The sequence below is a fragment of the Lathyrus oleraceus genome, chromosome 7 (assembly GCF_024323335.1).
Source record: "Lathyrus oleraceus cultivar Zhongwan6 chromosome 7, CAAS_Psat_ZW6_1.0, whole genome shotgun sequence".
Classification (NCBI taxonomy): Eukaryota; Viridiplantae; Streptophyta; class Magnoliopsida; order Fabales; family Fabaceae; genus Lathyrus; species Lathyrus oleraceus.
This window is the reverse complement of record NC_066585.1, coordinates 503,803,181-503,817,401: the sequence shown is the minus strand read 5'-3', so window position 1 is coordinate 503,817,401 and position 14,221 is coordinate 503,803,181. Positions and strand designations below refer to the sequence as shown.

Below are 14,221 nucleotides of genomic sequence, written 5' to 3'. Positions count from 1 at the left end.
AATTCATGTGGCATGGCAAAGGCCCAAATTCATATAAGCAGGTAAAGTATTTCACTGTATTCATTCATGAGAGATTCATTATGCAGACCAGAACAATATCATTGGAGTGAAGGCATTTTAATTAGTTTATTCATGAGAGGTTCATTATGCATCCCATCTTCTAACTTTCCCTGTATTCATTCTTGAAAGTCTTTTAAAATTTCTTTTGTAGTATGAGTTTATTAACGATGAAGCAGTTACGTATGATAGCAATGGAAGTGAGGTATCTAACTGTAGTTGCATGCCCGAATATAATAGCAGAAGATATGAAAGAAAAGATAGAACGACAAAAAGAAAAAGAAATTAAAGTGCCAATAGTGTTTTGCTTTGTTAAATTCTTGTGCAACTAGTTAGTGTGTTACTAACACTCAACAACTTATGTAGAATGGTTACTATATCCTCCCTGTTTTTAGAACATATACCATCACCCTTATGCTTTCCTATATCGAGTATGTGTTGTAATTATAATTTTTCTATGTCTTTTAATCCGCTGTCCCGTACCTGAGTTTAGATTGGAAATGTGGCTTACCACAATGATGTGTTGTATGAAGAGCTGAGGAGGTCGATTCCTCATCTGGAAAATTTATTGCAAATAGCAGAGGAGGACAAAACCAAATCAAATGCAGCAGGTGCACTTAGCAATCTGGTTCGCAATTCTGACAGACTTTGTGGAAACATCACAATTATAGTATTCCTTATCAGAATAATACTACTTTAACCAAATTTAGAGAGTAACACTACAGCATGGTTATGAAATAGAAAGTTCATGAAAGAGCAATTTGCCAAACAACTACTTACAAGCTATAAGCAGTACTTCATGATTAAAATTTCAAGTTTCATCAACTCATTACTGGAAATCAAAATGGTTACAAACTTATAACAATAAAACTCTAGCTTCATATCAGGCATGTACATTTTAGCTGATGTCAACTACAACTGAGCAATACTATGGCTGCGAGTGTAAAACCTACCAAGAAACAGTTCTATATGGAAAGACACAAGGCAACCCCTAGCTTGGTTGTTTGGGTGATTGAAAAGTAAATTTAATTTAATTCTGAAGCATCAGTATTTCATAATGGATGAAGAGGAAAGTTCAACCGCAGTATGAATCAAAGCATATTGCAGTCAATTAAACAATTACTATAACTTCTAGGTAGTTTTCATCTTTCAACAGAGAAGCAAATGCCACACAAAGAAAGTATTGAGCTTAAATAGATTGGCACGGAAAATAGAATCCTACAAAGAAAGTATTGGGCACTGGTGCTCGGATGTCCTAGACGTTCACGGGGTTGGTTACTGCTCCACTAGGTAAGGTTGTATCCATATTGACGCTTCATAACTGTTTATCAGAATTGTTCAGTTGGCTAATCCTTTAAGCTATTTAAATCCATCTCCACAAAATATAGTTACCTATAATAGTGTCTGCATAATTGAGAAAGTTTTGCAATGGAGACTGATGCCATTCCATTGCAGCCCGTGTTGGCATTGCCAAAATTCTTATAACCATATATTGGAGACTGATGCATCGGGCATTTGAGTGGGGGAAGTGTTGGTTCAGAATGGACACCCTATAACCTATTTTTCAAAAATATTAGCACCTAGAATGTAGAAACATTCAGCCTACATCAGAGAGCTATTGGCAATTACAGAAGCACTAGCCAAGTTCAAACACAACTTGTTGGGAAACAAGTTTATTACTAGAACAGATCAAAGAAGTATGAAAATCCTGATGGATCAATCACTGCAAACTTCTGAACAACAGACGTGGTTACAGAAATTTCTGGGGTACGATTTCAAGATTGAATATAGACCAAATAGCTTACCAAATAGCTTACCATATGCAGACTCATGAACATAAAGAACAGGCATGCTCTGTTAAGCAGGCTTGCGACAAATCCAACAATCCTAATATAAAAGAACAGGCAGGCTCTGTTAAGCATGCCAGCAAATTCCAATGAAAATCCCATCTTGGAATTGTCGTTGGGCTTGGGAACTCGCGGAAAATGCCCTAAACGTTCAATCATAACATTGATACTACAATTTTAAATGAAAATCAAACAAGAAGCTGAAACATACTCAAACTGTTTCAGCATTACACAATCTGTGAAAGAGATCAGAATAATAGAACCATACGAAAATATACAAAAACTGTTTCAATGTTAATTCCAAACAGAACCAATGCACAAAACAATCAACACAACCAATGCACAAAACAATTAACACAACATTCAAAATCAACCATGTGTTCAAATATTATAGAGGCAGTGGGAAAAAGATTTACCTGATTGTCTCAAACTTGCAAATCAATAACCCGTTGTTGATGTTGCGTTATGTTTCTATGGAGATGAAAAAACCTTCTTCGATGAGTCGTTGAGCAGCTGCTAGTAGCTTTCGTAAAGATCGTCCAAAGCAGCGTAATATCCAAAGTAGCTTTCGTAACTGATGGAATTAACGATGAAACTAGAAGAAACCCAGCAAAGAAAAGTAAGAACAACAACGAATGAATCAACTTTAATATCCAAAGCAGCGTAAAAGAGAGTATAGAAAACGGTAAAGAAGAATGATGAAGCCGTTGTGGGTTGTGAAGATTTCCGAGCAATCACGTTCTTTGTTCCTTTTTCACTATTTCTTGCACTTCATCGATGATGAAAAGTTTCTAAAATGTGAAATGAAAAGGAAATTTGGAACATGAGAAGTCATGGTTATATTTTAGGCGGTAATGATAAATTGTACTTAGGGATTCCTAAATTTACACCCTATTTTAATATAACGGGTTTAATATAAATTTAGTCATTTATATTGTTATAATTATACACCCTATTTTTAAATATAGGGTGTCTATTGTTATATTAATATTCCAAAATTTACACTCTATTTTAATATAACGGGTTTAATATAAATTTAGTCATTTATATTGTTATAATTATACACCCTATTTTTAAATATAGGGTGTCTATTGTTATATATTAATATTAAAATTTATTATTTTTTTAAGAAAATTTAAGATTAAACAAATAAGAATAATAAAAGTTATTGTTTAAGGCACGAATATTTTATTTTTATTTTTAAATTTACACCCTTTTTTTGAATATCAGGTGTAATATAGAGTTGATAATAAATAATATTTGAATTTACACCCGTTATTTAAAAATAGGGTGTCTATTGTTACGTACTAAAATTCAAAATAAGACTTTATTTACAAAACTGCCACCGAATTTGCTTTTTACACCCGTTTTTTGTAAAACGGGTGTAAATTTACAAATTATATTATTCTTTTTGTACTAGTGAAGATCCAACGGATTCAATGCAAGAAAGTGGAAGGTTCCGGCAAAGGATATTTCTCAGTATAGGAGGCCTAACACGGCCACCCGTGTCACCTAACACGAGCCCCGTCAGGATGAAGGCAAATAAAGCACAAGAAATAGCCAAGACAGGGAGTTGACACGGCCCGTGTCAGGTCACCTAGGATGAAGATGGAAAGAAGGATAAGGCAGGGAGCCGATGATCGCTTTTTTCGCAAGTGCACGAATCGCGTCAGAGTAATGTAAAAGAATATCGATCCACAAGGACCAAATCGTCAATCTATCGATTACTATCGTTATGATGTTTATCTAAGGCGGTATAAAAGAGATATTGATGTCGCAAAATGACAGTAAATAAAGGAAATAATAAATACAGTGCAGATAAAGACATGTTTGAATGTATTTCACGTCAGTTAAACGATGTTTCGATTGTCTAAATAGAACTACTTATGGGCAATATTTTCTACTCTTGAAAAGAATCCATTAACAGGAATTGTCGCTTTCGCGTATTCAGAACGGAGTTTACCCTTAAATTAAGGCCTTTTATTGTCACTTATAAAAGGTGCGCAAAACGCTAAAGTAGTAAACTTATTTTTAAGAAATAAGACTCGTAAACTTAGTTGAAAAGTGATTTTGATTTGGAAAGTTTACCCAAGGAGTTTCCTGATTTTAAATCTATCAACGCGTCCGAAAACAGTTTCAAAAATTGTTTTTCCTTAATGTGATAAAAATTCCTAGTTAACTAAGCCAGGGTGCTTTCGCACTCCTTGAGTAGTTAAAACTAAACAAGTTTGTTTCACAAAACATGAATTAAAAATCAAAACAACCTTTAAAGCATTTCTACAGATTTAATATGTGAAACATCTCTTTAACCGCGATCCTTACATTCTAACCTTTGAAAGTTTTAGCCAGACATGATAATACAAACAAACACAATCATATTGATCATGATGAAAAGTTCTTTTAGAATGTAAGGCGTAAAGAACCAGTAAAGCGTGTAAAATAATTAAAACGAGTAATAAAGATAATTGAGAGAAATTTAAATAAAGTAAAGACAATGACAAGATTTAAAAAAAGTAAAGTGTGGCAAGAAATTAAATAAAGTAAAGCATAGCAAGAAATTAAATAAAGTAAAGCATGACAAGAAATTTAAATAAAGTATGTAAGACCCCAATTTTGACCCTAAGATCCCTCATGTAATTCCATCATAAAGCATTAGCATTGGGATCATACCCTCATGTAATTTCATGTTGAGACCTAGAGCTAGTTTTTCTTGGAAAATCATTTTCTTTGTTGAAACATTATAGGTCATTTTGTCTAAATCCTAATTTGAAAGTCAAATTCCCAAGGCCATAACTTGCTCAATTTTTATGAGATGAAAGATTTCCAAGTTGAACAATCAAATTCAAAGTGTCTACTTCAATGTTTATGTTTCTAATGGGAGCTAATTCAACTTATTTGAGCATGTGATATGAGGTTACATTATAGGTCACTTTTGGCCTATACCATTGATCAAGTAATTTTTCTAAACTTCAAAAATGCATAACTTTATCATTTCAAATCCAAATGATATGAAATTGGTGACCATTTTGAAGGTCTTTGAGAGAGATACAACTTTTATGAAGACACTTTTCTAATTTGAAGCTCATATAAAAAGTTAAGCAAGGTGGAATATTGAGACATATGGCTTGACACTTAGAAAATTTTTGATATGTCAAATTTTTCCAAACTTCCACCTCAAATGAATCCAAGTTCCAAACTCCAAATGAAAAAGTGTTGAACATGAAAGTTGTTCCTCTTGATCTCACCTTTCCAAAGAGCTCAAATTCACTCATTTTGGACAAGAAATGCATAGGCTGCACATGGCTTAAACAGGGTGATATCACTTGGCAAGGATCAAACTTCAAACATCAATGCACACTTGCCTTGCAATCCAAGCTCAATTCAGACCATCTGGTATTCATTTGTGGACCTCAAAAAATCATTTCATGGGCCTGTGCGCGCCCATGCACACTTGCATCACCATTTGCCAAAATTGGAAAGTGAATTTGAAGGTGCAATTATCACTTACTTCTGGCTATAAATAGATCTTCAATTGCTCAGAAATGAACACACATTGGCGCCAGCTTTGATCCCCCATTTCAAACCCTCACTTTGCAAAGGATAAGCCTGAAAAATTCTCTTGAGTTTGAGATTGAATTTCCACTGTTTTGAAATTCAATTCTCCAGGAATCCACAGCTTCTTAACCATTCAATCCTTCTCCTGCAAGCAAGTGGAGTGAGACCAAGCACAAGCAAGATCAAGATCCATTGAATCCAGACCTACATTGAAGGTATTTTCCAGAAATTTTGAACTCTTTGATTCTCTCAAATTCTTGCTTAATTCTATTGATTCTTTGGTTGCCTAAAGTCCTACCAATGTAGGCAAGAAGATTGAGTTGCTTTGAGGCCAAATCGAAGCAACTCAGTTCGTGTACCTCAAATTTCAACTCCATGTATCTCTCAATATACTTGGAGTCAGAGTGAATTGAGGTTAGATTCGAGCTCAGTGCAATTTTTTCTTTAAGATCATGTCCTTGTTTTTCATTTTGGTGATGGTTGATGGTGGACCAGTCCGGTGAGGCCCACCGGTGAAGATGACCGGAGCTCTGGCTCCGGGGATGAGTTGGCAAGGCTCTGAATCACATGATCCATTCTTTTTGTTCTAATCCTGAGCGTTAATTTTGATTACCAAAGTTGCCACGCGCTGACTTAGGTCTATAGTGGATAGCACGCTCCTGGCCATTTGATCTGCCACCTCAATTAATGAGGGAGATCAAGTGGTCCACGTATTTTTTATTTTCTGAATTTTTATTTTAATTGCATTATTTTCAATAATTCATATTAAATTCAATATTGATCCAAAAAATATGGGACTTTCACCAAAAAAATTCAAATATTTTTCTCTTTCATATTCTGAATTAAAAATAATTTTTGGATCATTATTAATATTTTCACGAATTAACTGATTTTGCATTTGTTTTTAATTGTTTAAAAATATTTTTAAATATCCAAAAATTATGAAATTTTTTCTCCAAGGTCCTTTGACCTTGTTTGACATATGACAAATCTAATGGCCATTTTTTTGGTGTTTTCATGAGATTTTTAGAATTGGACAAACAATATTTGATTTAAATGCACTATTTTATTATTTTTAACTGAATAAGTGCCAATTATTTTTGTTGACCACTTGTATTGACTTGTTTGAGTTTGCTTATTGTTGTTAGGCCTTGGTCAAGGTTGATTTGACTTTGTCAAATTAATATCATTGGATTTAGGGGATTGATGGAATGTACATTCCATCTCCCAAAATGAGTGAATGATATTAATTTGGTAAAAGTCCTCCTTTGACCAATTTGTGATTTCATTCTTTCCCCTGCCACTTCATCTTATTCCCCTTCTCCATTCATTCACTCCATTTGGCCTATGACATCTCAAAGTCCTAATGCTAGTTGATTGAAAAATTAACATGAGTATGGATGAGATTAGGTCACACCTTTTGCATATTCTTTTTGTGTGTGGTATGTTTCATAAGCATAGTCCATTATACTATGTCTCTAACATGCATTAACACCAAAATTCTATTGCCCGACCTCAAATAGTTGTGACTTCTATATAAGTTTAATTACGATTTCTTAACATAGCGCTAAATTTGTGACATAAAAAGCATAAGCATTCTAGTTAGTGAGATTATAAGTCTCCCCACTTTCATGGTATTGTGTGCAAACTTGGCCTTCTTTCCTTCCTTTGGAAGATGTTTTGGTTCAAGGATCCATGCTTGTGATAAGTGGGTTGAGTGTTCTCCAAAGAATATCTTGAAATGAAAAGCAAAAACAAAACAATACTAACTCTTAACCTACTAACTACTAACTTTTAATTTCAATCTTTTACTTTAATGCAATTTACTTTTAGCACTCTATTTCATTTGCCATTGTTCATATCATTCTAATTGTTTATGTTAATGCAATTTTCATTTTTGTCCATTTGGACCATATTGTGTGATATATTTTGTTTGTGTATACTTTGCTTGTTGGTGTGGTCTTTGACCATTAATGTACATAATAATAACAAAAACCCTAAAAAACTTTTGAATGGACTGTTGGCTTGATCTTTGACAAATGGACTTAGAATCTAGGCAACCTCCTTTGCTAATGGACTTGGCCAATGCCAACTTGTTGAAATAACCAAGTGCTTGCAAATTTGAAATTCATCTGATGCATCTTTGAAGACCTCTCTAAGTTCATCTGCAACATGATCATTGTGAAGCTGTTATTTTGAACCTGTGACTTGTGGAATTCATCTGTCACATAGGCTATTTTGAAGAAGATCATGAAATGGATAAGCTTGGATGAGGCCATCTTTATTTAATGCCTTGCTCTTCAAGATAATATAATTGTGCATTTGTGTGTTGTTTGATTATAAGAATCCAAGGGAATTCTGGGTTTCTATTGACATACTTGTCTATTGGATTGCTACCCATTTGGTCAGATCTTCTCAACTCTAAAGTTTTAATTTTTGTATATATGATAGTCTCTTCATCTTCTCCCCATTTCTTAAATTTCAAAATCTCTCCCTCCATTTTTTTCAAAATCTTCTTTGCGTGAATTACTTTTGTTCTAAACTTTGACCACTTTTGTAAAAAGATAGAAACTTTGGCCTTATGCCATTGCATTTTCAAACTTCTTTTCTTAAATCAAACTTGTAAATAAACTTAACTATACTTTACTTAAACTTTAAAAAAGCCAAAAAGAACTAACTCATCCAAACCATTTTTAGGCCTTTGCGCCTTTCAAACTTGAATTTTGTTAAAATCAACACACCTATTTTGAAATTTGTATCACGAACTACGAGGTTTTGATCCCTCATTTTTATGTTGGTACGTAGGCACAAGTCAGAAGGTCTTGTCAAACAGAAAAATATAATTAATAAATTCTTTTCTCATCCCCCCATTTTATTTGTTTCTAAACATCACTTTGTACAAAATACATATGCACACAAAAAGGGCCCCCTAGGAGTACCTAGGACACTTTGGGTGCTAACACCTTCCCTCTGTGTAACCAACCCCCTTACCTGTGATCTTTGACTTTTATTAGTTTTTATTTGAAAACTTCTTACTTTTTGGGTTTTGTTCGTACTTTTCCCCTTTTCCCTTGGAAATAATAAAAGCGTGGTGGCGACTCTTGTTAATTGATCTTTAGCTTGTCAATAGCTTGATGATCATGAATTTCCCACTACAAAGTAAAACATGACAAGTAAAATAAATAATAGCGATTAAATTAGAACCTGCTCCAAACGGAGGCTTTAAATCTGGAACAAGGAAAATAAACCTTTGACTCTGAAGATGAAGACGACAGCAAAATCAAAGTGCTCCAACTCAATCTCACTAAGGTGCGATAACCCCTCGATGTGACGGATTACCGCTTTTACAGATGATAATATAGTCTTAGTGTTGTAAAATAAGTTGGATGATTTTGAAATGAACTAGAAAGACCTATTTATTGAGGGATTCAACAACTTGCAAAGACCATGGTGCCCTTCAACTTCTCCTTAGTGGGAACGTGAAATGCAAAGGTGGCGCCCACCACCCCTTCATGGCGCCCGCCATGTGTGTGAGTGGGAAAGTTCATGGGAATGTGGCGGTTACCTCCTGGTTAATGGTTGATGTGTCATGGCTTTTCCTATAGCGGCCTCCATGCATAACGCCATGTGTACAATATTTGCCGAAAAACCCTAATTTTTGGTCTTTTTGCTTCTTTTCTTCTAAAAAGGTCCCGAAAGATCTAAATATCTGAAAACAACATAAAAGATAGCATAACATAAGCAAAATGGTAATAAAGACCTAATAAACATGTGAAATCCGAGTAAAAAACGCGGTATGATTCAGTGTGATCAAATTGTCTCACACTTAAGCCTCTTCTTGTCCTCAAGCAAAACTCTTTATAGTTTACGCAAGAAAGACAGTATCAACCAGAGTTAATTCAAGGGAAAGAGTCTTATAAGTTCATTCAAGGAATGTATCGATAGTTACTAACGAATCGAACTAAGGATATTGTAGTCACACTTCCCGCAAATGCGGTCATAGGCTTCGTTCCTATACAAATCAATCCACATCACCCCACCATACCTAGGCCTTCTTTTCGTCTTCTTCAAGTCCTTGTCATTCAGGTGCAATCACCTTAAGCCCGTTATCCGTACATACTCATAGTAAGGTATTCGGTTAGTGATTATGATCTTCAGCATGGGGCTCTGGTACATAAGTTGGTGTAACTCCTTTATTTAACCCAATTTTGTAGTTGTGGGGGATTGGGTCGCAATCCACCCTACCAAGTTCAGCACCAGATACCTCTGAACCAACCAACAATAGGCATATTCTTATATATATATATATATATATATATATATATATATATATATATATATATATATATATATATATATCTTCTGCATGTTTCGCATATGTCTTTATTTTGCTGGGTTAAATGACCGTGTGAGAGTCACCTAGCCCGGATTTTCATACAACTTGAGAACAAAGCAGGAATTTTTGTGATCATTCACTTATTTTTATCGGTCCCCTACATAGAGCATGCTTAAGCCGGAGCTGACTGCAAGATTAAACTACTTAAGAACTTATTTTGAACAAAAATTAGGGCCACGTCATATGGGGTATCGTGATCGATTCTTATAATCATGAAGCCTACGGTGTTAAGACAATATCGATTTTTAGAAAAAGTTTTCCCAAGTCTTTTACATCCCGTCATAAAACTGTCTTATAACCTGAATATTCAAGATGCATTGTTGTCTTAGCTGACAATTTTTTTTTGGTAAGAGGTTAAAGAAATGGGAGAAATACAGATACACTACACAGATGACTCGTCAAACACATGTTATTTTATTGAAAAGAAAAGCAAACAACTAAAACACACAAAACATACTAAAAATAAAGGAAAGCGATAAACCTCCCACACTTAAACCGAACATTGTCCATAGGGTAGGAGTAACCTGGAAGAGAGAGAGAGAGAGAGAGAACTATGGGTGATCACCGGTACTGTCACCGTCACCGCCTTGGTCAGGATGCCTTGGTCGACGACGCCTGCTACGAGTACTAAGTCCTTCCTGCAGCTGCCTAGAGCGACCTAAGAGAGACCCTTGGTTGGCCTAGATAAGTGCAAAGTGACGCTCAGTAGCCTGTCGCTGGCGATGCTGCTCATTAGTGATTGCAAGTAAGGACTCAGTGATAGTCCAATGTGCTTGCTCACTACGCTGCTGGGAGGATACCATAAAACTCATATTATCTGTCAATTGTTGGTTTATGGTATTCAGAAGGGTGTCACGCCTTTCCTCTCGAGCCAGGTGCTCGCGCCACATCTCCTCGGTGATGTAAAAACCGGGAGTGGTACCTGCAAAATGGTCAGAAGAAGAAGGTGCAGTGTGTGCAGGTGATGTAGTAGGAATATCATGAGCAGGTGACTGGTCACGCCGGTCATACTCATCATCAATCCCTTGCTCATCGTCCATAGAAACATTAGGTGGCAAAGGATCGGTAAAAGATGGAGCATCGAGATCATACGTCCAGTTCGTTGCATGTCGCACATCTGTACGATGAGAGCAAGGTAAAACAACACTGGGTATAGCTACACCATGGATCATGAGGTGATAACCACCTGCTCGCGGCACCTTGCATAATTTCATATCCTTCAAAAAATTTAAGTTAATGGTGCGGTGAGGGAGTGGTTCCAAGGTGGCTAACTCAGCATTGAGATTTAACGCTCTAGCAATAGAAGTAATTAAACCACCAAAAGAAATGGTTCCTCCCTTTTTAAGAATGGCGGACATATGTGCAAGCATAAAAGGAACAGGATTGATCCTTCGATTAATGAGGCAATTCTCAAAGTCGAACCCACATACCGAGAAATCGTCCATAAATACTTCCATAATTTCGTCGAGATAATCTGCGAAGATTGACATCATACAACATTGGAAAGTAGCTGGCGCATTACAGAGTCCAAACGGCATTCGTCTGTAAGCAAATGTTCCGTAAGGACAGGTGAAAGTTGTTTTCTCTTGATCCTCAGGGTGTATGGATATTTGGAAAAATCCGGAATATCCATCCAGATAACAAAAGTAAGAGTGTCTGGCAAGACGCTCAAGCATTTGATCTATGAATGGAAGGGGGAAATGGTCTTTCCTAGTTGCCTTATTGAGCTTCCTATAATCTATTCACATACGCCATCCACCTTCTATACATTTAGCTACATGCTCTCCCTTCTCGTTCTGCACGACTGTGATGCCTCCCTTTTGGGTACCACAAGTACATGACTTACCCATTTACTATTGGAGATCTGATAGATTATACCAGCTTCTAGCAATTTAAGTACTTCCTTCTTTACCACCTCACCCATTACAGGGTTGATTCTTCTCTGATGTTCTCTGGAAGGTTTTGAATCTTCCTCTAGCGAGATCATGTGCATACATACAGATGGGCTTATACCTTTTAAATCAGAGATGTTATATCCTAAGGCAGAGGGGTATCTTCGTAAAACATTCAAGAGTTGGTTTGTCTCGTCTTGGTTTAAGGTGGCACTAACTATTACTGGGCGTTTCATTTCTTTATCCAAAAACTCATATCTTAGGTTCTTGGGTAGTTCCTTAAGTTCTTGAGCTGGTTTTTGAGAATTTGGGGAAAGGTCCGGAGTAAGGGCCAAATATTTGTTAGAGTGAGGTTCTGTTTCCTTTAGCTCGTCATCCTTTTCATTCGGGTTTGGAAATGGTTCGATCTTAGGTTCTTCTTGATCAAATTCCCTTATGCATTCATCTATAATATTGATGCGTAACATGCGTCTCCTATGATTGGTGCCATCAGGAACATTGAAAGAATAAACTCTATCTTTTCAACTCCTACTTCGAAAGTTATTTTTCCTCTTTTAACATCTATTATGGCTTCGGTTGTTGATAAAGATGGTCTACCTAAAAGGATTGGGATATCATTGTCTTCCTTGATATCCATGACCACAAAGTCTGTTCGGATATAAAGTTGACCGATCCTAACTGGGATGTCTTCTAAAATGCCTACATGATACTTAACAGACCTATCGGCTAATTGGAGGGACATCTTAGTTGGTTGTAATTCTCCTAAGTTTAACCTTTTACATACAGCTAAGGGTATTAAACTCACACTAGCGCCTAAGTCTAGGAAAGCTTTGTCGATCACATGACTCACTAGACTGCAAGGTATAGAAAAACTACCAAGGTATTTCTCCTTCTTAGCAAGTTAATTCTCGGAAATAAAATTGCATTCCAAGGGTTTGGGATCATCAAGCCTACGCTTGTTGGTTAAGATGTCTTTGAGAAATTTGGCGTAAGATGGAATTTGGGTGATGGATTTGGTGAAAGGAATCTCTACGTGAAGCTTCTCTATTACTTTTATAAGCTTTTGGTATTGGTTATTGATTTTGGTTTGTTTAAGTCTTTGCGGATATGGGATTGGTGGTTTGTACTGGGGTGGTGGTTTGTAAGTTCTATCCTTGGCTTCTCCTTCTTGGTCGGTTTGTTTTTCGGATTCCACTGGTTCCTCTCCTTGGTTGGTAGGTATATTTTCTTTAGAAGCTTTGGACTCGCTCATTGCTGGGTTATGAGGCCCTTCGTAAGCGGACCCACTTTGTAATGAGATAGTGTTAGCTTGCCCTCGAGGGTTGAGTTGAGGTTGTCCAGGGAATTGTCCTTCGAGTGTAGTTTGTGGGACTTGGTTTTGTGCTACCTGCGAGATTTGGGTTTCAAGCATCTCGTTGTTAGTGATTGTCTGATCAACCTTGGTCCCTAATTGCGTTATCAGTTTGTTTACGTGAATGTTCTGGTTTAGGAATTCTTTATTTTGCTGAGTCTGGCTTGATATAAAGTTCTCTATGATCTTCTCAAGGTTAGACTTCTGAGGCACAACTTGCATAGGTTGATTTGGTTTTTGGGCTTGATAACCTTGTGGTCTCTGAGGTGCATAATTTTGGATAGGGTTCTAGTTTTTATAGGAAACATTTGGGTGATTCTTCCATCCAGGGTTGTAGGTGTTTGAAAATGGGTTACCTTGGGTGTAATTCACTTGGTCGGTGTTCAGGTCGTTCAAAAGGTTACACTCCGCCGATTCGTGTCCTTTAGATCCACAAAGTTCACACTCTATGTGGACTACCGTTGCAGTGTTAGTGTTTGTAGAAATATGTTCGACCTTAAGGGCTAAAGCGTCCATTTTCGCCCGCATCATGTCCATATAGCTTATCTCATGTATTCCACCTTGGGTCTCCTTTTTCTCTATTGATGCTCGTTCAGTTCCCCATTGGTAATGGTTTTGGGCCATATCCTCAATTAGGCCACAAGCTTCAGGGTAAGGTTTGTTCATCAGCGCGCGACCAGCGGCAGCGTCGATGCTCATTTTTGTGTTATAATGGAGTCTATTGTAGAAGGTATGAACGATCAGCCATTGTTCTAGGCCATGGTGTGGACAGACTCTTTACAGCTCTTTATATCTCTCCCAAGCTTCAAAAAGTGATTCTCCTTGGTTTTGAGTAAATCTAGTTATTTGGTTTCGAAGAACAACAATCTTACTAGGGGGAAAATATCTAGCAAGGAATACTCTCTTAAGGTCTTCCCAAGTAGTTATTGAATTAGCTGGAAGTGAATCTAACCATGAACGTGCTCTATCCCTGAGGGAGAAAGGAAATAACCTTAAACGGAACACATCAGGTGAAACACCGTTGGATTTAAAAGTGTTGGCCAGTTGGATAAAGACTTTTAAATGTTGATTTGGGTTCTCAGTAGCGAGACCCGCGAATTGGTTTTGGTGCACTAGTTACAGT

At 36.6% G+C, this 14,221-nt stretch overlaps 1 non-coding gene across 1 annotated transcript; it reads left to right on the top strand.

Moving 5' to 3' along the window:
- The first annotated feature begins 13,852 nt into the window (after positions 1 to 13,852).
- On the top strand, positions 13,853 to 13,959 carry LOC127108723 (small nucleolar RNA R71). Its single transcript, XR_007796242.1, has one exon. It is a non-coding gene; the product is annotated as a small nucleolar RNA R71 (small nucleolar RNA).
- Positions 13,960 to 14,221: the final 262 nt, after the last annotated feature.